At 38.6% G+C, this 25,215-nt stretch overlaps 1 protein-coding gene and 1 long non-coding RNA gene across 3 annotated transcripts in view; one reads left to right on the plus strand and one right to left on the minus strand.

The window, feature by feature from the left end:
• The window catches only part of RABGAP1L (RAB GTPase activating protein 1 like), a 741,235-nt gene that overhangs the window by 352,340 nt on the left and 363,680 nt on the right, over positions 1–25,215 (plus strand). The window lies entirely within an intron of this gene.
• Positions 2,692–14,221, minus strand: LOC133227322 (uncharacterized). Its single transcript, XR_009729796.1, has 2 exons — positions 14,099–14,221; positions 2,692–2,788 (listed from the first exon to the last, which is right to left on the minus strand). It is a non-coding gene; the product is annotated as an uncharacterized LOC133227322 (long non-coding RNA).

Here is a 25,215-nt window from a genome sequence, read left to right on the forward strand (position 1 = left end):
ATCTCTCACCTAGAGCCAGACATCCTGGAGCGTGAAGTCAGGTGGGCCTTAGGAAGCATCACTATGAACAAAGCTAGTGGAGGTGATGGAATTCCAGCTGAGCTATTTCAAATCCTAAAAGATGATGCTGTTAAAGTGCTGCACTCAACATGCCAGCAATTTGGAAAGCTCAGCAGTGGCCACAGGACTGGAAAAGTTTAGTTTTCATTCCACTCCCAAAGAAGAGCAATGCCAAAGAATGTTCAAACTACCACACAATTGCACTCATCTCACACACTAGCAAAGTAATGCTCAAAATCCTCCAAGCCAGGCTCCAACAGTATGTGAACTGAGAACTTCAAAATGTTTAAGATGGGTTTAGAAAAGGCAGAGGAACCAGAGATCAAATTGTCAACATTAGATGGATCATAGAAAAAGCGAGAGTTTGAGAAAAACATCTGCTCATTAACTATGCTAAAGCCTTTGACTCTGTGGATAACAACAAACTGTGGAAAATTCTTAAAGAGATTTGAATACCAGACCACCTTACCTGCCTCCTGAGAAGCCTGTATGCAGGTCAAGAAGCAACAGTTAGAACTGGACATGGAACAACAGACTGGTTCCAAATCGGGAAAGGAGTATATCAAGGCTGTATATTGTCATCCTGCTTATTTAACTTATATGCAGAGTACATGATGTGAAATGCCGGGCTGGATGAAGCACAAGCTGGAATCAAGATTGCTGGGAGAAATATCAATAACCTCAAATATGCAGATGATAGCACTCTTTTGGCAGAAAGTGAAGAGGAACTACAGAGTCTCTTGATGAAGGTGAAAGAGGAGAGTGAAACAGTTGGCTTAAAACTCAACATTAAAAAACTAAGATCATGGCATCCAGTCCCATCATTTCATGGCAAATATTTGGAAAAACAATGGAAACAGTGACAGACTCTATTTTTTGGGGTTCCAAAATCACTGCAGATGGTTACTGCAGCTGTGAAATTAAAAGATGCTTGCTCCTTCAAAGAAAAGCTATGACCAACCTCGACAGCATATTAAAAAGCAGAGATATTACTTTGGCAACAAAGGTTTATATAGTCAAGGCTATGGTTTTTCCAGTAGTCATGTATGGATGTGAGAGTTGGACCTTAAACAAGCCTGAGCGCTGAAGAATTGATGGTTTTGAACTGTGGTATTGGAGAAAAACTCTTGAGATCACCTTTGACTTCAAGATCAAACGAGTCCATCCTAAAGGAAATCAATCTGAATATTTGTTGGAAAGACAGATACTGAAGCTGAAGCTCCAGTACTTTGACCACTTTATGTGAAGAGCTCACTCAGAAAGACCCTGATGCTCAGCAAGACTGATGGCAGGAGGAGAAGGGGATGACAGAGGATGAAATGGTTGGATGACATTACCAACTCATTGGATATGAGTTTGAGTAAGCTCCTGGAGATGTTGAAGGACAGGAAAGCCTGGTGTGCTGCAGTCCATGGGGTCACAAAGAGTCGGACATAACTGAGGGACTAAACGACATCACTGAGTATTTCTTATAGAATTTTAATATTATACCATGATGTACAAAGAATCCTGTTTTCCTTTGTAAAGTACTATATGCTGCCTTGGTACAATGACATGCAAAGAAAATATTTTTGTTTTCCCCTCATTTTAAATACCTGATGTTGAAGAAAAATTAGTTTCAGAAGTCCACATTAAGTAGTCCAGTTAGTAAACTTCTCTTCTTGACCGCTTTCTTAGACAGCTTTCTTGACAAGGCTAGTAGCACTGAATGGGACACTCATACTTAGTTTTTATTTATTTTTAGAAGATTGCTTGCAACTTTGCCTATTTGTTCTACCACCAGCATTAATCACATCACTAGAGCAGGTTTCTGTCTTTGCTTCCTCCCTTTTCCCATACGCTGAGCTCTGTGAAAGTTGTCTTGCTTGTCTTCTGTGCCTCATTGGCAGCAAGTTTTCTGTTTGTTTTTTTTCTCCTGATGATTCGGGAAGGGAAATAAGTAGGGAAGGAAGGAATGAAAGGATGGTTATTTCTTGCAGCCTTCTCAATCTTAAAACCTGTGATAATAAAATTTAACTTGAAGAGAAACATTTTCCCCAGAGTTTATTTATAAATTTAATTCATGCTCATTAAAGCATTCCTATGTTTTAAGTACTTATGACCCTTATTGTTGAGGCGTTTTTCTGAAGTATTTTAAAAATATTTTTATTAAAAGATTCTATTGAAAATAAACCTGTTGTGACCCTTAGATTTTGAATATTATAATATTATTTGGAGATACAAATATTAATAGATTTACAGGTGGTATACTGTTAATCCATTAGGAAATGTTACTTTAAACCCAGTACGTCTAAACTAATATGTTAAAAGTATGTAAATGTAAAATTTATATTCACTTTCAAATAAAGCTCCATGGTTCACGAAGTCCAGAGCAAGCCCTTTAATATAGCAGCGGTTGTCTTTGCTGTCCCTACATTACATGCACAGGATAACTCTCCCAACCTCCGCGAATGAGCTCCTACTCTGTACACAGCATCAGTGCATGTGGCTGTTCTAACTAAGCAGTGGTTAGGGAGGTGGTTAGCAATGTCAGAAGGACGATCAAGTGGTTACTGCCAAGCACTCTTCAAATTTGTTTTGAAAGAGTAGGAAGGGTGGTTGAAGGTTTCTCCCAGGCTACCATAGCACACCTTACCTCGGCTGAGAAAACATTCTCATTTCTGGCCTGATTAAATCTTTGTGAAGGGACAGGATTCTCAAGTGAAATGGATAGGCAAGTTCCTTCCCTCTGTGAAAGGAATATATGAATAATTATGATGTGATTTCATCTGTTGCTTCTATAATTATTTAGTCAGCAGACATTTACTGAATACTTACTAGATGCCAGAAGTTGTACAAAGTATTATGAATACATCTGTATCCCAGGGCAGTCCCTGATTTGGTATGAATTAAGGTGAGGAATACACAAACAGGAAAACTGTCAATTTGGTATAATAAATGCTGAGCCAACAGTGTGCAGTGTTCTGTGGAAGTTTGTAGGATGGACACCTAAACCAAATCTGGGCAGAAGGATAAAGAAGGGATGACAGCCATTACCTTACCCCTAATAACTACCCCACCCATTTCCTCCTTGCAGTTTTGCCCATAACTGCCATGTTTTAGACCTTCCTACTTAAATGATTAAAATCTTGTACTACTACTACTACTACTAAGTCGCTTCAGTCGTGTTTGACTCTGTGCGACCCCATGGACTGCAGCCTACCAGGCTTCTCTGTCCATGGGATTCTCCAGGCAAGAACACTGGAGTGGGTTGCCGTTTCCTTCTCCGAAAATCTTGTACAGTGTTTGCCAAATATTTGTGACTTAGAACTTTGAACAGCCAGTGAAGGAGAAGGGAGCCTAGTTATTGAGTAGAGAGGAGGAGGGTGGTACTGTCTTAGAGTACAACCCTAATGATCTGGCACCATGTGAGTTTTACATGTTTTTCTATATTATTTATGATCACTGTGCAAAGTATGGTTCTAATGCATGTGTAAAGAACTTTTAAGGGGCACAAAAAGTTGTTCTTGTTTCCACCACTCCAGATCTTCCAATAAAATTACATTTTAAGAAATACCTTCAGTGAATATCCAGTGACTTCACATACCCCAGGCACAATATCATTCAACAAGTATGCAGCCAGTTAGTTACTCTCATCCCTAGTTAATCTTCTAAAACTTTTGCCAGAGCAGTCTCCTTGAAGCCTGCAATCTGTTATGTCATTTCCTTGTTCTTCTTACTTTAGAAGAAAGCTCAGTTCCTTAGCCTGCTTGAAAATGCCCTCTCTAGTCTGCATCAGGGCTTTCCTGGTGACTCAGTGGTAAGGAATACACCTTCCAATGCAGGAAGCAAGGGTTCGATCCCTGGATCAGGAAGATCCCCCGGAGAAAGAAATGGCAACCCACTCCAGTATTCTTGCCTGGGAAATCCCATCGACAAAGGAGCCTCATGGGCTATAGTCCATAGGGGTCACAAATCGGTCAGGACTTAGTGACTAAACAACAGCACAGTCTGCATCAAGCTCTCTTTCCCTCTCTCAGATCTTATTGTTTTCTTCTCTGTAGGTCCCATGGTGCAGCTTCCTCTGAGCTGTTCTTTGGGAAAATCATTTCTTTGTTTATGATGATATAATACTTCTATCTGGAATGCAGTTTTCTCTACCTGTATGTGTGAATATTTTAACTGTTCTTAAACTGAAGTGAAGTGAAGTCGCTCAGTCGTGTCCGACTCTTTGTGATCCCATGGACTGTAGCCTACCAGGCTCCTCTGTCCATTGAATTCTCCAGGCAAGAATACTGGAGTGGGTTGCCATTTCCTTTTCCAGGGAATATTCCTGACCCAGGGATCCAACCCAGGTCTCCTGCATTGCAGGCAGATGCTTTACCGTCTGAGCTACCAGGGAACATTCAGTTCAAACGCTAAGTCACTTTGAAAATTTTCCCTGTCTTTCAGCCTGAGAGTGATTTTTCCTGTTTTGGTTTCTTTGTGCATGTCATAGAGTTGTTTTTTGTTTGTTTGTTTGTTTTTGTTTTTTTTACTAGTAGTTGCCTTATTCTTCCCTTATGGTTCTTCATACAACTGTCTTTTTCTATAAGATTATTAGCCAAGAATGATTTTTCTTATATTTTCCCAAACCTTATGTTGTCTGCCATGTATCCTCTATAGTGTATGACGCACAAATGTCTACTGAAGGATGACCTCACAGACTCACCACTGAATTTTCTATGAGTTCGTTATTTTTTACCCACAAAGTGGGTGTAATGATATTTCTCAGTGCATTATAAAATTATTTATCGAAGTATAACCTTATAGACATACCACTAATCTATGACTTTTGTATTCTATTCCCAGTGCTGCCGTTTACTCTTTGAATTGCAGCCTGACATTTAATTTTTCTGTGACTTAGTTTTTTTTTACCCACAAAGTGGGTGTAATGATATTTCACTCTGTGTTGTAAAATTATGTTATTTATCAAAGAACTACTTTGAACTCCCTGGGAGGAAAATGGTCAAATTTACAGAAAAAAGTAAGAGGATTTTGCCTTTGAAATATGAAAATTTTGCACACAATTTACAGATAATTTTTTGAAATATCAAATAATCTAGAAATCAGTTCAGTTCAGTCACTAAGTCATGTCCAACTCTTTGTGACCCCATGAATTGCAGCACGCCAGGCCTCCCTGTCCATCACCAGCTCCCGGAGGACACTCAAACTTAAATCCATCAAGTCGGTGATGCCATCCAGCCATCTCATCCTCTGTCGTCCCCTTCTCCTCCTGCCCCCAATCCCTCCCAGCATCACAGTCTTTTCCAATGAGTCAACTCTTCGCATGAGGTGGCCAAAGTACTGGAGTTTCAGCTTTAGCATCATTCCTTCAAAGAATACCCAGGACTGATCTCCTTTAGAATGGACTGGTTGGATCTCCTTGTTGTCCAAGGGACTCTCAAGAGTCTTCTCCAACACCACAGTTCAAAAGCATCAATTCTTCGGCGCTCAGCTTTCTTCACAGTCCAACTCTCAGATCCATACATGACTACTGGAAAAACCATAGCCTTGACTAGACAGACCTTTGTTGGCAAAGTAATGTCTCTGCTTTTGAATATGCTATCTAGGTTGGTCATAAATTTCCTTCCAAGGAGTAAGTGTCTTTTAATTTCATGGCTGCAATCACCATCTGCAGTGATTTTGGAGCCCAAAAATATAAAGTCTGCCACTGTTTCCACTGTTTCCCCGTCTATTTCCCATGAAGTGATGGGACTGGATGCCATGATCTTAGTTTCTGAATGTTGAAATACAGAGTCATTAATAGTGCATGTGTATGTATGTGTACACATTTGTACATGTTACAAGCTCATTTGAAATGTGATACCAATAACAGACCACAGTAAATTTGTCTGCTAAATTTTTATCAGGCTGAAATTGTCACAGAAAAGTATATTGCTTTAGTGTAGTGGTTGAGAGTCTGGGCTCTGACAGTAGAATGCCTTGGTTTAAATTAATTTTTAGCCTTCTGTGACCTTAGGTAAGTTATTTGACTTTTTAATCCTTTGGTTTCCTCATTTATAAATCAGATTAATAACTTCTTTTAGTTAGAGTATCATTTTTAAGAATAAGTTAACGCTGACACATAGTAAATACATGTTAAGGTAAGGTAAGGTGAAGTCGCTCAGTCGTGTCTGACTCTTTGCGACCCCACGGACTGTATGTAGCCTACCAGGCTCTTCCATCCGTGGGATTTTCCAAGCAAGAATACTGGAATGGGTATGTTAGTTATTATTATTATGATCTTTCCATGGAAAAATCAAACCTAGTGTGCCTTTGTTGGCAGTCAGGCTGAGGTAGCTTAGCATTAGATAAGCCTGGGTTTTAATTCTTGTTCTTCTTGTGCTTCATGTATAATTTTGTGGAAGTTACCTAATTTTTTCCAATTAGATTTTTTTAGAATTAGGTGAAATAATACCTGTAAAATGTTTAACATATTGCTTGGTGTATGGCAGTTTTTAACAAACATTGTCAGTTGGTTTTATGTTCAATCCCTGGGTTGGGAAGGAGAAGGAAATGACAACCCACTCCAGTATTCTTGCCTAGGAAATGCTATGCACAGAGGAGCCTAGTGGTCTACCGTTTATGGGGTCGAAAAGAGTCGGACAAGAATGAGTGACTGAACAACAAGATGTTCTGCCTTTATCTCAGTCACACAGGCTGCTTCATTCTGTGCAATATTTACTTTAGCATAAAAAAAACAACAACTTCTAAGTAGAAAAGAGTTGCTGTTGTAAAGAGAAAAAAAGTCTTAAAGTTAAAAAAGAATAAATCTAAGTGTACCTATAAAGAAAACAAGGCTTTTCTAGACCTATCCTGAAAACGTTTTTGTTTACTATGAGATTGAATCTTCCACTGACCCTCCTGAGTGTTAGGAAAAATGCCCTTGAACTGCTCTAAGGTTGGCTCTGATGTCAATTCTAGTGAAATAAGAAGCCAGAAAAAAAATCTGCTTCTTTCATTCCATGATCTCCAAAATGAGGAAGGAGAGTACTGTATAACCCAGAGGGAAAGGGGACATGTAAGACAATCTATTTACACTTATTTTATCTAAGAATATTTACTCTATAGGTTGACAGTAATGCACATAGCAAATGTACTAAGTATAAATGCATTAAGGTGGAGCTCAGATGTTCACGCACCCACTCACATACACGCACACACACACACTCTCTACAGTAAGCTCTCAAGTCTCGCTAAATAAAGTAGGAGTTCTAGAATAAACAAAGTTTAGACATTTGCTGGTAGTATAATTTGGATGTTACTCAGTTATCTGAATTCATCAGATCTCTGATTTCCTGTAATGTGCCATCCATAATATGGGGAATAAGAACTTTGCTCTGAATCCTTTTCCATAGTTGATTCTTTTAAAGATGCCTCTTTTGGTAAAGGTGAGGTGGAATATTTAGAGTCACTAAAATTGTTTCACAAAAATTGAGGAAAACGACTGTTGAGCCGATTTGTCTGATTATTTTTTTGTCTTAAATTGCCTCTGTTGGATTAAGATAAAGCAGTTAAGTGAAAAAGCCAGTAGATGTTCATTAAATCACTTTTGAAAATTGAGTTTTAACATTGTGATTTAAAATTAAACAGACTTGGATTCAGGTCCTTGCTCTCGGTTGTGCTAGCAGTGGTGCTTCTTTGTGGGAAAAGCTGAGAGTGAAATAAGTAGCTTCCTCCTAGACTGATTGTAAACAGTCAGTCCATGCACAGTGTCTGCCACAGAGCAAGCCCTCAGGAAATGCCAGTGTTCATTATTGTTATGGTGGTAGAGGTGGTGAAAAGAGTAAACGCTTCTTTTTTTTCTCCCTTCTGATTTATTTATTTATTTTGACATATAGTTATTTATAATATTGTGTAAGTTTCAAGAGTACAACAAAGTGAGTCAGTTATATATATATATATATATATATATATTCTTTTTAGATGTTTTTCCCATTATATATCATTACAAGATATTGAATATAGTTCCCTGTGCTATCCTTTGGGTCCCTGTTGTTTGCCTATCTTGTATATAGTCATGTGTTTATATTCATTCCAAACTCCTAATTTTTCTCTCCCTCCAACTCCTGCAAACCCCTTTCATAACCATAAGTTTGTTTTATATGTTTGTGTCTCATCTTCTGTTTTGTTAATAAGTTCATTTATATAATTTGTTCAGATTCCGCATGTAAGTCTTTCTCCGTCTGCTCTGAGTTACTTAATATGATAATCACTAGGTTCATCCATGTTGCTGCTAATGGCATTATTTCATTTGTTTTTATGACTAATATTCCCCTGTGTGTGTGTGTGTGTGTGTATAAATATACACATTACATCTTCTGAAGTAACCATTTGTTATACTATAGAGCTTGATTAACTTTAAAAGAACAAAAATTGCAGGTAAACTAAGCAGTTTTAGAGATGGAGAATTTATCTGCAAAGTTTGAATATGTGGTCATAGTATTTAAGCTGACCTCTGATCCATCAATTTATTGCATACTGTATTTGTTTCTTTTTATTAAAGACTTTATGTGTAGGGGATAATGAAAGTCATGGGTATTTGTGTTTATTTTTGGCTCTGTTGGGTGTTCATCGCTGCATGAGGGCTTTCCCTAGTTGCAGCAAGCGGGGCCTACTCTGTAGTTGCAGTGCTCAGACCTCTCATTGCAGTGGCTTCACTTGTTATACAGCAGAGGCTCTAGGATGTGTGGCTTTCAGTAGTTGTAACATGTGGGCTCACTAGCTGCAGCTACCAGACTCCAGAGCACAGGCTCAATATTTGTGGTACACAGCCTTAGTTGCCCCCGCGGCATGTGGGATCCTCCTGGAGCAGGGACCAAACTCGTGTCCTCTCCATTGGCAAATGGATTCTGAACCACTGGACCACCAGGGAAGTCTAATACTATATTATATTTGAAAAGGATCATATTTATGTTGTCTTTCAGCAAGATTAAATTTGCTTTCACGTTGGGAAAAACAATTTGCCTAATCAAAGATGATCTTACAGTCTTGGTTAGGTTCTGTGAAGGTCTCTGTGACATCCTGTCACCAATTATCATTTAACATTAGATGAGATGTTCTAATGTCTCACTTTTTTTTGTTCCAGCTCTTTCCTTGAACTTTAATTGTACAAATATGTCCTGAGACACCAGCTTCTTAAGATACTTGATGCCTGTTAAATTCATCAGCGTTTCTTGACAGCTTGACATGAGCGCTGCTCACTTTGTGAGGGAGCTTAGAGTTTAGAAGTAACTATGGATGATTTCCCCGGTTGATGTCACAAATGTTCACTTTAGAACCTGTATGAATAATCTTTCAGGGTGAAGGTAATTCATGGAAAGCATTATCTACAGAATGAAACCAAACAATCTAGGATTTAAAAATTTTGCCATATAATGTTAATTAAATTGTTTTACCTTCTTAATGTACTTGTTTGTAAAATTACAGTTTCTGTTGTTCAAGTACTTCATACTCCTTAGTTTAAAAGTCCTGTTCACCAGTATTCTTAGGACTATGAGTAGAAATATTGAAGAAACTCTGAGCTTGTTTATTTATAAATGTATCATGTTATATGCTTAATATTAGAGATAATTATAGGAATAACCTGATTTTCTCATTCTCTTTTACAAATTAAGCTATTCTCTTAAGTTTCTCAGAAGAGTAAAACCTCTACTCTTCATCTGTTTCTGAGATACACTTTCATCACTTCCAAATAGATTTGCAGGAAGTATTGGTATGCCACTTATCTTCCAATATTTCAGTCCGTGGCTTGAGTTCCCTGATTTTGCTTAGCTAATTTATCTTGGTTGGAAAGCTCAATTACTACTACAACTTCATGTTCTGTCTCCTTGTCACCTTTCTCATTTTTAAGTTTAACATTCACTAACTACTTGCTGTTATTTTTGCTGCATATGTTTAAATAACACTAAAAGAATGCCTGAATCTCTAGTTGATATTTTACAAGTTTAGTTAGAAAGTGTCCAAAAGGTTTAAAAAATAGTTTAAAGTGTCAACACTGACCTAGATTGAAAAAAGAAAACCATTCAACTATAAAAATATATTTCAGTTCAGTTCAGTCACTCAGTTCTGTCTGGCTTTTAGTGACCCCATGAACTGCAGCATGCCAGGCTTCCTTGTCTATCACCAACCTCTGGAGCTTGATCAAACTCCTGTCCCTTGAGTTGGTGATGCCATCCAAGCATCTCATCTTCTGTCATCCCCTTCTCCTGCCTTCAATCTTTCCCAGCATCAGGGTCTTTTCTTAGGAGTCAGTTCTTCACATCAGGTGACCAAAGTATTGGAGTTTCAGCTTCAGCATCAGTCCTTCCAATGAATATTTAGTATTGATGTCCTTCAGGATTGATTGGTTTGATCTCCTTGCAGTCCAAGGGACTCTCAAGAGTCTTCTCCAGTACCACAGTTCAAAAGCATCAATTCTTTGATACTCAGCTTTTTTTATAGTTCAACTCTCACATCCATGCATGACTACTGGAAAAACCATAGCTTCAACTAGACAGACCTTTGTTGGCAAAGTAATGTCTCTGCTTTTTAATACACTGTCTAGGTTTGTCATAGCTTTTCTTAGAAAGAGTAAGCGTCTTTTAATTTCACGGCTGCAGTTACCATCTGCAGTGATTTTGGAGTCCAAAAAAATAAAGCCTATCACTGTTTCCATTGTTTCCCCATCTATTTACCATGGGATGATGGGGCCAGTTGCCTTGATCTTAGTTTTCTGAATGTTGAGTTTTAAGCCAACTTTTCACTCTCCTCTTTCACTTTCATGAAGAGGCTCTTAAGGTCTTCACTTTTTGCCCTAAGGGTGATGTTGTCTGCATATCTGAGATTACTGATATTTCTCCTGGCAATCTTGATTCAGCTTGTGCTTTATCCAGCCCAGTGTTTAGCATGATGTACTCCTGCATATAAGTTAAATAAGTGGGGTGACAATATACAGCCTTGATGTACTCCTGAAAGGTTGTTGCTGAACCATGAAAAGATGCCAGGATTCTTGGCCTCTGGAAGAGAAGAATTCAATCCGGGGCCAGAGATGAGGCTTGATCGCTCAGAGCTTTTGTGTAATGAAGTTTTATTAAAGTATGAAAGAGACAGAGAAAGCTTCTGATATAGACATCAGAAGGGGGCAGAAAGAGTACCTCCTTGCCAGTGTTGGCAATGGAGTTATATACCTTTTAATTAGTTATTACAATGAATCAAAAGAATGTCTCAAGTTTGTGAAAATTTTACCAGACCTACTTCCACAATTTACATTTTAGGATAACAAGATTAGAATATAACAATATAAAGATCCTCTAGACCCACTCCCATAATATACATTCTAAGATATCATGATTAGTCAGAAAGTTTTCAGGAAGGAAAAACTGTCCTCCAGCAGTACATTGTTGTTGTATAATCCCTAGTACAGAGTTTAAACTGAGTTGTGTAATTGACTAAGACTACGGAATGTAGAGGGAAAAAAAGTTTGTCCTTTTCTCCTCCTTGAGAATTCCAGACCCCCAATCTCCACTTCGAGAGCCCCCGACCCCTTTCTCCTCCTTGGGGACCCTGAACTTCTTATTAATCTGCCTAGGAATTGACTCTCTCACTCCTTTCCCAATTTGGAACCAGTCTGTTGTTCCATGTCTGGTTCTACTGTTGCTTTTTGAGCTGCACAGGTTTCTCAGGAGGCAGGTAAGGTGGTCTGGAATTCCCATTTCTTTAAGAGTTTTCCACAGTTTGTTGTGATCCACATAGTCAAATTTGGGCTTTGGAGTAGTCAATAAAGCAGAAGTAGATGGTTTTCTGGAAGTCTCTTGCTTTTTCTATGATCCAACTGATGTTGGCAATTTGATTTGTTAAAAATGTCTTAATACTGTGCTTATATGATGAAGATTTTAAAATTCAGTGATTGATTACTCAAATATTAATAATATAGGAGCATGTTGTTTAGCACATGTGAAACCATTTTGTCAGTGTACATGAACCCCTGTCTTTGATTCTCCTGTGAACAGTGAAGGAAAAAACTAGGTTATTGCCCCCCAATCCATCTGTTTATCGCCAAGTCTGTGTGTATGTGTTAGTTGCTTAGCTGTGTCCGACTCTTTGCAACCCCATAAACTACAGCCCACCAGGCCCCTCTGTCCATGGGATTCTCCAGACAAGAACACTGGAGTGGGTTGACATTTCCTTCTCCAAAAGGAACTATAGAAAGAAAGAAAGTGATGTTCCTCAGTCTTGTCCGACTCCTTGTGACCCCATGGACTGTATCCTACCAGGCTCCTCCATCCATGGAATTTTCCAGGCAAGAGTACCGGAGTGGGTTGCCATTTCCTTCTCCAATCACCAGCTCTACAATGGTAGTAAAGCCAAAAGCTCCTGTGTGAGCAGCTTTTGCTAATATCTCAGCCTACTGTACCTCACTTTTCTTAAATGTATAACTTTATGTGTGTGTACATTTGTTGTTGTTCAGTTGCTCAGTCATGTCTTACTCTTGGTGACCCCATGGACCACAGCATGCCAGGCTTCCCTGTCCTTCACTATCTCCTGGAGTTTGCTCAAACTCATGTCCATTGAGTCAATGATGCCATTCAGCCATCTCATCCTCTGTTGCCCCCTTCTCCTCCTGCCCTCAATCTTTCCTAGCATCACGGTCTTTTCCAGTGAGTCAGCTCTTTGCATCAGGTGGCCAAAGTATTGGAACTTCAGCAGCATCAGCAGCTCCAAGTAGTTCCAAAAGCAGATAGAAGTGGCAGCCTTATTTCCATAGGGTGGTGCATTGTTTTGACTATTTTCTTCATAGTGATAATTATAGGAAGTAAAGCTCTACATTTTCTTGGTGTTTGGAGGTTGTTGGCGTGGTTGCTGGAGATACTTTGTGGAGTAAGAATGCTTTCAAAGGGGAGAATGGATTTAAATATTGTGATGCAGTCCTCTGTAGGTATTCAAACCTTGAATGCTTGTGAAGAGAAAAGCAAGTTTGTACAAACTTGGTCACCGTTCTCAGATAAAGTTTAGAATTATGCAGAGATGAAGTGAAAGCTTTCGATGTTTTGGTAATAGCTCTTGAGATCTCAAGAAATGGAAAAACCTGCAGAAGCAAAACCATTGAAAAGCCAAGCCACCTTGTTCCTGAATCCCTAAAACCAAGAATAATTCCAGAAGCTTAGGGTTTTTTCCTATAAATAGTGTAGAGGAATTAGCCTTGCCATTAAGTAGGAATTGAGCGCTATACCAGTCTGAAACACTTAAGACCAAAACTAGCCAGAGACCAAGCTCTGTTTTACTTTACAATCCCTTTCTCTATCCTACCCTGACCTTTGTTTTAAGAAGTACTCTTATAATAATTGAGGGATCTCATTTTTAATATTTCACTTGGATCTGTTATATTTAAACTAATTGCCTTCCTATAGTCATTACTTTCTGGAGAAGGCAGTGGCACCCCACTCCAGTACTCTTGCCTGGAAAATCCCATGGATGAAGGAGCCTGGTAGGCTGCAGTCCATGGGGTCGCTAACAGTCGGATACAACTGAGCGACTTCACTTTCACTTTTCACTTTCCTGCATTGGAGAAGGAAATGGCAACCCACTCCAGTGTTCTTGCCTGGAGAATCCCAGGGATTGGGGAGCCTGGTGGTCTGCCGTCTATGGGGTCGCACAGAGTCGGACACGACTGAAGCAACTTAGCAGGCAGGCAGCAGTCATTGCTTTCTAGACCACATACCCTTCCCTCCTGACCTGTCTGCACATTAATCTAGTCATGTCTTTTGTCCTATTTCAAAAATGTCCATGGTACTTACTGCCTGAAATCCAAAGTCTCTATCAGGAAACACACATTCTCTCACAATTAGGATAGCCATGTATCCCATATTTAATGATTGTATTGTGTGTCCTATATTGACTTTATTAGGATGCACTAAATATTGTGTATTTAGCATTTATAATACAATATCAAAATTCAGCAGTTAAATGTTTTTTATTTTTCCAACCCAATAACTGACACTTAAATCTTTTATATGGCAATACTAGTTGAAAATCATACCTGCAGAAGTATAGATCTGTATATTCCTTTATGGTCTCTCCTGTAGGTTATTCTGAAGGGAAATGAGAATTAAGATATTTAGTTTTTATGTTCAGTAAAGGAATAGACTGTTCTTTGCCCGAAGTCCCAAGTCATGAATAAGTAACCATCACTAATTAGAAATAACACTGGATCAGTGCACATGCTGTGAAAATCAGCCAATCAATGACAGCCTCACTCCAGTGGCCATGCCTCTGCAAATCAGCCAGTCAATAACAGTCTCAGTCCAATACCTGCACATCTGAAAGGTAAGAAAGCAGTCGTCACCCCTGGTTTCTGAAAGTCAGCCAATCAGTGACTGCTACTGTAAAGTTTAGTATACCTGTTCAAAATTTATTAATGAATATTCATTGGACAAAAGATCAAAGTCTGTTGGATGTGGCCACTCTAGAAATTATATTAAAATGTAAATGGACCCAGGACTCCCTTCTCAGCAACACGTAGAACTAGTATCCAGAAAATCAACAGGTATTTAAAGATCTGAACAATACAGTCAACCAGTAGAATCTATCTGGCACACATAGAACATGCTTCCCAACAACAGCAGAATACAAATGGAACATTAGCCAAGTTAGACTATATTCTTGGCCACAAGACGAACCTCAATAAATTTAAAACAATTGAAGTCATAGACAGTATGTGCTAAGTTGCTTCGGTCGTGTCCGACTCTGTGCAACCCTATGGACTGTAGCCCCCCAGGCTGCTCTGTCCATGGGGATTCTTTAGGCAAGAATACTGGAGTGGGTTGCCATTTCCTTCTCCACGTAGAGAGTATGGTCTCTGACAATAGATTGAAAGTGGAAATCCATAACAAATATAACAGGAAGAAAAGTGATTTATAGATCAAAGAGGAAGTCTCAAAGGAAATTTAAAAAAATACTTCAAATTGAGTATAAATGAAAATAAAACATATCAAAATATGTCAGAGGTAGCTAAACCAGTGCTGACAGGGAAATCTGTACCCCTAAATGATTATATTAGAAATGAGGAAAGTTTTCAAATCAATAATCGAAATCCCTAACACAAGAAATTACAAAAAAAAAAATAGAGAAAATAAATCCAAAGCAATAATAAAGATAAAAACAGAAACCAGGAAATTCAAAATAAGAAAACAGTAGAGTGACATCAGCAAATGGCAGACTGGGAGGTTCCAGTGCTCAGCCCCTCCACAGAAACAATGAAAACAATGAATAAGCAACTGCATATTGGTGAAAATATGATGGCTTACAGCAGGGGAGCTGCAGAATGCAGAAACTGAGAATCCTGCTTAGAAAAGCATAGACAGCATTTTGTCTGTGTCACCTCAACCCCTTGGTCTGACCTTCTCCCACAAAGAAAAGAACAGGAGGGCCCTAGCGATCCTCATCACCTCTGTAGACACTGGTGGCTCTCACCATGGAGGATCTATGCAGTCTTCCTTAATCCTGAACTCAGCTGCCAGAGCTTCCAGAGTCCTATGTTGCTGTGCTCCCCTGCCACACAAACAAATGAGCCATTGCTGTCTCTACCCTCTCCCAGGAGGAGGACCAGTTAGCCCCACCAGACCCTGACTTCACAGTCGCTCAACACGTGCCCACACCTTCGACACCAGCACTACCACTGCAGCAGGCGTTTCTGTTCCCCAGTCCCAGGCACTGTGGTCATTCTGTGTCCCCAAGCCCTGGACTTCAACTCCATACGTGCCCACACCTTGGACACTGATGCCACTGTCAGTGAGTGTGCTCGTGTTTTCATCTCAGGAACTGTAGTTGTTCTACAGGATCTGAGCTCCTGGCTGCTCCCTGTGCATTCCATGCCCCAGTCATGTATGCCATTACTGGCACAAGCGCCCCAGATCCTACTAATGAAATAAAGAGGCCTACATGCCGCATTCAGTGCCAAGAATGATTGCTTTGGCCAATACTTCCCCTGTATGGGAAGAAAATGAATAAGAGGACATCAGAAGCCTTTACCATCAAGGATCCAACAGCTCTTACCCTGAATAGCCAAAGCAGTCTTGAGAAATAGTAACAAAGTTGGAGGAATCACACTTCCTTATTACAAAATATATTGCAAGTCTACCTTAATCAAGACAGTATGCTACTGGCACAGGAAAAGGTGGATAGGCCAGTGGAACAAAATAGTCAAGATAAAAATTTACACTCTTTTGGTCAACCAGTCTTTGACAGTGGTGCCAACACAGAATTGGAAAAGGATCATCTCATCAATAAATGGTGTTGAAAAAATGGGTATACACGTGCAGAAAAATGGAGTTGGATTCTTGTACGTAAAAGTGTTAGTCACTCAGTTGTGTCTGACTCTTGAGACCCCATAAACTGTAGCTTGCCAGGATCCTGTGTCCATGGATTTCCCAGGCAAGAATACTGGAGTAGGTTGCCATTTCCTTCTCCAGGGGATCTTCCTGGCCCAGGGATCAAACCAGTGTCTCCTGCACTGGCAGGCAGACTTCTTATATCACACTATATATAAAAATCAACTTACAATTGGTTAAAACTCCTAGGGGAAAGCTTCGAGGGGTGGGGGAGGCGTGGTGAGCACCTTGAAATTGGTCTAGGCAGTGATTTTTTTGGATATGACACCAAAAGCACAGGCAACAGAAGCAAAATAGACAAGTTAGATTACATCAAAGTATAAAACTACACAGGACAGGAAGCAGTTGACAAAATGAAAAGGCAACCTGTGAATTGGAGAAAATAATTGCAATCCATATAAGGGGTTAATGTCCAAACTATATAAGGAACTCATAAAGCTCAACAGCAAAAAAAAAAAAAAAAAAAAAAATCCAAATAATCTGTTACAAATGAGCAAAGGACCTCAGCAGATACTTTTCTCAAAGACTTACAAATGGCTAGCAGGTACATGAAAAGATCCCCAGCTTCACAAAATGCAAATCAAAGCTACAGTGAGGTGTCATCTCACACCGTTTAGAATGTCTATTATCAGAAAGACAAAACAAGTGATGAGAAAGATGTGGGAATAAAGAAACCCTATTCACTGTTTGTTGTAATGTAAATTACCAATGTAAATTGGTACAGCTGTTAGAGAAAAAGTACGGAGATTTCTCAGTAAAAATATAACTATCATATGATCAGAAATCTTTAAGTATATACCCAAAGGAAATCTAATCATAAACTGGAGAGAGAGCTGTACTCCCAAGGTCATTTCACTATTATTCATAATAGCCAAGATATAGAAACAACCTAAGCCTTCACCATCAGATGAGTGAAGAAAGTTTTAAAATATATACATCACTCTATACATATATGAAGGAAGTCCTGTCATTTGTCATATCATAGATGAGCCTGAAGGATGTTACGATAATTGAAATAAGCCAGATGCAAAAACACAAACATGGCATTATCTCATTTCAATTAAAATCTGAAATAGTCAGAATCATAGAAGCAGAGAGTAGAATGGTGGTTTCCAGGGCCTGGGAAAAGTGGGAAATTTGATAATGTTAGTTAACAGGTACAAAGTTTCAATTATGCGAGATGAGTAAGTTCTGGAGATCTAATGTAGTGCAATGTGACTATAGTTAACAATACTTTATTACATAATTGAAAATTGCTAAGAGGGTGGCTCTTAAGTGTTCTCACCATAGAAAAAGAAAATTGTGCTAACTATTGAAAAGATGAATATGTTAATTTTCTTGAATGTGGTGATTATGTAACAATTGTAGTTTCCAAGGCCAACATACAGGGAATTGTATATGCACATTAAATCATCAAGTTGTACACCTTAAATATATACAAACCTTAAATATATGCAAACCTTATTTATCAAATATACCTAAATAGTTAAAAAAAAAGAAGGAAAGAAAATTAATGAAACAAAAAACTGATTTCTTTAAAGGATCATTAATGATAAACCTCTGGCAAGACTGTAAAAACAAATTTAGAAAGATAAAACACAAATTGCCTATATCAGGAGTGAAAAATAAGATATCAGCACAGATCCTGCACACATTAAAAACACAGCAAGAGAATACTTTAAACAAGTTTATACCCATAAATGGATAATTTAGAAGAAAAAAATCAATTCTTTGAAAACCACACACTACGAGAACTCAGCCAAGGTGGAATAATCTGAATATCTCTTTATCCATTAAATAAATTAGACTTGTAATTTAAAAGGTTCTGAAAAGGAAATCTCCAGTTCTGGATGTTTCACCGGAGAATTCTACCAAACATTTGAAGAATTCCAGTTTTACACAGTTTCTTCTAGGAAAGTGGAGGGAACACCTACTGAGTCATGTTTGAAGCTAATACTACTTTGATACTGAAAATAGACAAGGCAGTATAGAAAAAAAAAAGGCATAGACCATTATTTCTCACTTGCTTAGATACAGAGATCCTCAACAGGAATCATAGAACCACAGGTAATTACAACTAGTGTTCCTCCTTATAGAAAGTAGCAGAATTTGTCACTTAAATGAAAATATTATTTCAGCGCTCCTTTTAATGATAGCCTCAAAATTCAGTTGATTTATAATCAAATTCAACAGGTTTTTATTGTTTCATTTTGTTCTCTTCATTTATATCCTTAATGTTTTCAAGTATAATTGCTTTTACAAATTGAACCAAATCCTCTTATAAATTGAGGTTCCCATTTATCTTTTCTGAAATAGTTTTGCACCTTTTCTTTATTTTTCTATATTTTTTGTAGTATTCAGTCTGTTTCATCTGAAGTTCTCCTCCTTTTTAAAGAAGGTATCTAAAATGTTGCAATATGTTCATGATTAGATTAAACCTTCATCTTTTTGACTTGGTAAAACTGATATTGGTTTGAGTTATAATAATCTATTAAATGCCTTCCCTGGGTGATTCAGCAGTAAATAATCCACCTGCCAAGCTGGAGACCTGGGTTCTGTCCCTAGGTCGAGAAGATCTTCTGGAGAAAGAAATGGCAACCAACTATATTTTTCTTGCCTGGGAAATCCCATGGACAGAGGAGCCTAGCGGGCTACAGTCCATGGGGTCGAAAAGAGTCGGACATGACTTAGTAACTGAACCACTACCACCAAGGTACTAAATTCCCATAATATTTGCACGTGAACTCCTTGACATTTTATGATGGTAGGTTTTCAAAAAGCAGTACATTTACATGGCAGTCAAATATGGAATGGCATGTACCATAGGAGGAAATGTTTAATTTGATTTATACATTGTGATTCCTGTCTTTAAAAAGACACCTTGTACTTGTTTGAAAATAATTTTTTCAGTTTTGAGCATAGTACATTCCTAGAAATTTAACATTTTCCCTCACAAGTGATGATTCTCTGAAAATAAAATGTTTTAAGGGGGTAGGGGTGTCATATATCTTACCATGGATATTATCTGTTTTAAAGGAAGAAAATAAGTCTTTAAGTTTATTTGGCGACATGACTCTTTTTGCTTTTTGGTGCTTAATAACTCTTGAGGTCGTAATAAACAGTAATAGTTGCATAACTCTTTTCACAGTGTTGTATTTTGCTTACACTTGTAGTTTGCAAGGCCAGCATGTAGGAAATTGTTTATTGCTCCTTAATTAGGTTTCCAGCAGTTAGAAGAAGCAAGAGGGTGCCTGGCTTATGGCATTGCAGTATGTCCTGTTAGGCTTCCCTTGGCTGTAGTTAAAGACAAAAGAGAAAACAGCAAGCATTCTCTTACTTTATACCTTTTACTTCCTCTATATATGAGAACTTTGTTTAGAGTTAAGCATTGGGAAGTAATAATATGAACATTAAATAAGTGGAGTATATATTTAGATCCTTTTTTAAAAGGTTGTAATTATGTCAAGGTACAAATTATCTTTCATATTCAATTGTAACTATTTTCCATTGCTGCTTAACTCACCCTTGAGTAATATCTACATTCGTCAAGCTTTAAAATGCTCCATAATATGTTAGTAATATAGGTAGAATACCCTTCAATAGCTTTATGGCAAAAGCCCTTGTACTACAGAATCATGTAAATACTGAATGTTTATCAAGTACCTGGTTTAATTATATGTTAAAGTTTTTAAGTATGTTTAGGGATTCATGCAACAAACATTCGTTGACCATCTATTATATGCCAAGAAGAAAAATGCAAGTTGTGTTCCTTTAATGTTTAATGAGATTAGTGAAGGTATAAGTAGTATTTACATAGGAAAACAACTCATAATCTATGTCAGTAAATTATCAGTTGGCTCTCAGTTTGCAGAGACATTTTAAGAAAGAGGAAAATTTCACTTTTGGTCTATAGTAGATGTCAGTCTGTCAATCAGTTCAGTCGTGTCCGACTCTTTGTGACCCTGTGAATTGCAGCACACCAGGCCTCCCTGTCCATTACCAAACTCACTCAAACTCACGTCCATCGAGTCGGTGATGCCATCCAGCCATCTCATCCTCTGTCCAAGGTGATGTAATCTATAAAAGTGAAGATGATTTTGTTAAGGGAAGGGCTAGGGACTGCATTGTGGTAGAGAAGCAAGAACAAATTGCAGGAATGGTAAGACAATGACTTGTACTCAAGAAATGTAGATCATTCAATAAGTGTAGGAGTCACTGTAGAAGGTCAAATGAATTGCCAGAATGGGGAGGCATGGGGTCCTGGATGGTGGAAGGCTGTGCATTTAGACTATACTCTGAGAATGAAATAATGAAAGCAGAGTTTTCTTTTGATTGAAAAAAAAAAAATGTCCTTATATATGTCCATTGTAGAAGAACTAGAAGCGGCTTCCCAGGTGATGCATTTGGTTAAAGAATCTGCCTTCCAGTACATGAGACACAGGAGATGTGAGTTCAGTCCCTGGGTTGGGAAGATCCTCTGGAGAAGGGCAGGACAGTCCATTCAGTATTCTTGCCTGGAAAATCCCATGGACAGAGGAGCCTGGCAGGCTCTAGTCTATGGAGTCACAAAGAGCTGGACCCAACTGAGCATGTGCACACATACATAGAATTATAGTGATAGCAAAAAGTAGAAAATAAACATGAAATGGAGGTTTTTAGAAGTACTAATTTAGTGATATCCCGGATGGATGAAATAAGGGCAGTAATGACTGAAGACAGGAGACCAAGGATACTATTCCCATGGTCCTCTTTCTCTCACGCCTCACTGTGTACCCTTCTTTTTAGTGTACCCTTCAGCTGGCTCAGTTCAGTTCAATTCAGTCACTCAGTCGTGACCCCATGAATTGCAGCACACCAGGCCTTCCTGTCCATCACCAACTCTCGGAGTTCACTCAAACTCAAGTCCATCAAGTTGGTGATACCATCCAGCCATCTCATCCTCTGTCGTCCCCTTCTCCTCCTGCCCCCAGTCCCTCCTAGCATCACAGTCTTTTCCAATGAGTCAACTCTTCGCATGAGGTGGCCAAAGTACTGGAGTTTCAGCTTCAGCATCATTCCTTCCAAAGAACACCCAGAGCTGATCTCCTTTAGAATGGACTGGTTGGATCTCCTTGCAGTCCAAGGGACTCTCAAGAGTCTTCTCCAACACCACAGTTCAAAAGCATCAATCTTTGGCGCTCAGCTTTCTTCACAGTCCAACTCTCACATCCATACATGACCACAGGAAAAACCATAGCCTTGACTAGACGGACCTTTGTTGGCAAACTAATGTCTCTGCTTTTTAATATGCTGTCTCGGTTGGTCATAACTTTCCTTCCAAGGAGTAAGCATCTTTTAATTTCATGGCTGCAGTCACCATCTGCAGTGATTGTGGCAAAAGCTTGAAATATGAATCAGAGCCTGATAAAAATGCAATCTGAATAGAACTTTGATACTAGGTTTAAAAGTTTGAAATAAAAGGAAACACTGCACGTTAAGTTTCTTTGTTGGGTCCTGAGGAAGTTCTTTACTGAGGGCTCTAGAAATTTGGAATTATTTGTAGATGGATGAAGTAAGCTCAGCTTTGAGAGCACTTTTCTGCTAGTCAGCAGTTGTATTTTTATAAACCTACAAGTAGCATTGCTTCTGGTATGAAAGAGGAGTCTGGAAATTTGTACCAATGAGTTAGGGGCATTTTTGTAAAGGGAGTTTTGTGTCTCTGAATTCTTTAGCCATTCAAAGATTGAGCACATCAAGGAATCTTTATCACTGAGAGTCAGCTATAGGATCATAAAGGCAGGATCATACCTCATGTATATTCACTCTTAAATGACATAAATTATTTGGCAAGTACATAAATACTGCATCGGGACTAAATTACATCCATGTTGTATCTAGAAAGGTCAATGGAAATGACTTGTGCAGGACCCTTTGCAGTTGCCCATAGCAAATGTTGCTGAGTTGCCCATGATTTCCCTAGGGACTTCAGGAAAAGTTAGCTCAGGCTGAAGCTCGGGGTTCTCTAGTGAATTTTTCAGGGTCATGGCTAGACTAGTATCTTTAGTTTGAAAATTGCCAACAGTTTGGAAATGGCTGAAATTATTGTAAATGCCTTGATTGAAGCTTGGTGGCATGGTATTCATCTGCTGTATCCAACTATCACTTCCGTTTATTTGATAGACATGTGTATCTCTTGCTTAGATGCCAGTTCTTGCCTGAACCAGTGATACACTGTATACCAGAAGACTGTCCTTCAGGAATTCTTCTCTTCACTTCTCTGACCTTATTCCCAACCCCTTCATTCCAGTCTGCCACTTTGGGGACCTGTACCTCCATCATGGCCTTGGTATAAAACTAGGTACTTGTGTCCTGCTAAACAGTTCCTGTCTAGATTAGGTCAGAGGCTGTACTTGAATTACATCATCTTACTGCCCTCTCAGTCATATATGAAGACAGTCGACACAAACTAGGATCCCCATGGTTCCTTTTTCTTTATGCCAAGCTCAGATGAACTGGAGATGTTGCCTCAGAATTCTAAGCTTCTCCCTGTAGAAGTATGGTGCAAGTTTTTAAGGGCTAGGTTCTCCTATTCCCTGGTGTCTCAGACAGTAAAGCGTTGGCCCGCAATGTGGGAGACCAGGGTTCGATCCCTGGGTCGGGAAGATCCCCTGGAGAAGGAAGTGGCAACCCACTCCAGTACTCTTGCCTGGAAAATTCCATGGATGGAGGAGCCTGGAGGGCTGCAGTCCATGGGGTAGCGAAGAGTCGGACAACTGATGCGACTTAGCAGCAGCAGCAGCCACCTAAAGAAAGATATAAGGATAATATTCTCTCTCCTTAGAGTTTTCTCCAAAAAATTGAAAGAGAAAAATTTACGTCATGTAAAGACAGTCAAGGACAGTTTACTCCTGCCACTCTTTGAGGCTGTGATAATGTCTGAAAAATCTATGTTAATCTTCCTACTGTTCAGTTGCATTGTGACCTCCTTTTTCACACCAAAGGTCCACCCTAGAGCTGCAAGCCGGCCACCCTGGTGCTTTCTGTAAAGGCTGTGATGCTTTGCCTCAGCCTAAGGGAACTCCTTATGCTGTTTCATAGTTTTACTGCCAGATGAAGTTAAAATTTTCATCGAATCAAGTCTATATATAGCTTAATCAGTTTGCTTCTTTACCTCATATAACCTTGTCTCACTTTCAAGGTTTGCTAAGAGTTCCCCTAGAGAGAGACAGATTCTGTCTGTGATATCTATCATTCTGTTGACCTCCATGGTTGATTAGGCTGATCTTTCTGAACAAAGGAGAAACAATTGTTGGTAGAAGTAGCTGGACTCTATTCCAAATAAATGCTCAAGTTATATTTAGAGATGCTATTCTTAAGTTTTGTTTTAAACCATAATATGTCTCTTAAATCACTGTGCTGCTGCTTACCCATAATTTCCTAATATTTATCATCCCTGATAGCAGAACATTACAGTGGTACCATGGTGTTGGGAAATAAGCTTCTGGAGAAGGAAAGGCAACCACTGTGCTTGCCCAGAAATCCCATGGACAGAGAAGTCTGGTGGGCTACAATTCATGGGGTCGTACAATTCAGACACGACTCAGCGAATATAAACAACCACCACCACCCATTGGTGTATTGTTTGAGGCGATAATGAAGTTGGTTGAGAAAGCAGAATTAAGGGAAGGCGAATCTATGAACTTATAACCTAGGCAGGTGTTTTCTTTTGGTTTTATTTCTCAGTCATTGTGAGTCTCCAATTCTGAACAAATGAAGGTGTTTTTCCCTCAGATAATTCGACGGAAGGAATCTGAAGACGGCAGCCTAGCTCTCTGCTGACAATGAAAGACGGACTAACCCATTCAGAAATGGGTCACTTAATCATCTTTTCAAACTATGCTTTTGTTACCTAATTAAGAATTCACTGAAATTTTTATTTTTTTATTTTATTTTTTTTAATTTTATTTTATTTTTAAACTTTACATAATTGTATTAGTTTTGCCAAATATCAAAATGAATCTGCCAAAATTTTTAAAGTCACGTTTCATCATTTGTTTTATACTCCAAAAGTTTCATTTTATAATTTATTATTGTAAAATTTTAATTTATTCTCAGATTGTTCTAATATGTTTTTGAAGGAAGTATTATATTTTCTCTTGCTCAGTATTATCATTAACACAGAAGTCTTAGAACTTTTATCGATATATGGCAAAGCATTGATATAAAAATTTCAAGTTCACTATGTCTCAACAAAAAGAGCTTAGAAAATCGAATACTGGCATAAACAAACAAACAGACACACATCAGACTTTTACTTTGTTAAAAAAAATTGCCAGAAATTGCAAATTCAAATTATTTAATACTGAGTGCAAGAGACCTAGACCTGATATAACTGTACTGTCATGGGGCTTTTCCACATCTTTGATAATTCAGGATAGATTGTCTTCCTCTGTGCTGGAGACCAAACTCTTCTGGGCTGATAATGCATCAAGAATATACTTAAAGCAGGCTCTGAATTGAAATACTACTTTTTAGTTTATATGTCTCTAGTTTAAAGATGGTAGGAGTCCATTTTCTTGTACTGTTGAGTAGGATTGAAGAGAAAAGGTAAAATTGGATTGAAGAAATAATTTCATTTGAAATCTAGCAGTATTTCATGTCTTTCTAAACTGGTCAGTTTTTCTGCTTCTAGTTGTGGTGAAATCATTTTGATGAGAGCTAGAGTTGATAGAGCCAGAAGTTCGACCTGGGAGGCTCCTATGGGTGCTTAATTCTGCCAAAGCCCACA

Source organism: Bos javanicus, chromosome 16, assembly GCF_032452875.1.
Source record: "Bos javanicus breed banteng chromosome 16, ARS-OSU_banteng_1.0, whole genome shotgun sequence".
In the NCBI taxonomy this organism is placed as follows: domain Eukaryota; kingdom Metazoa; phylum Chordata; class Mammalia; order Artiodactyla; family Bovidae; genus Bos; species Bos javanicus.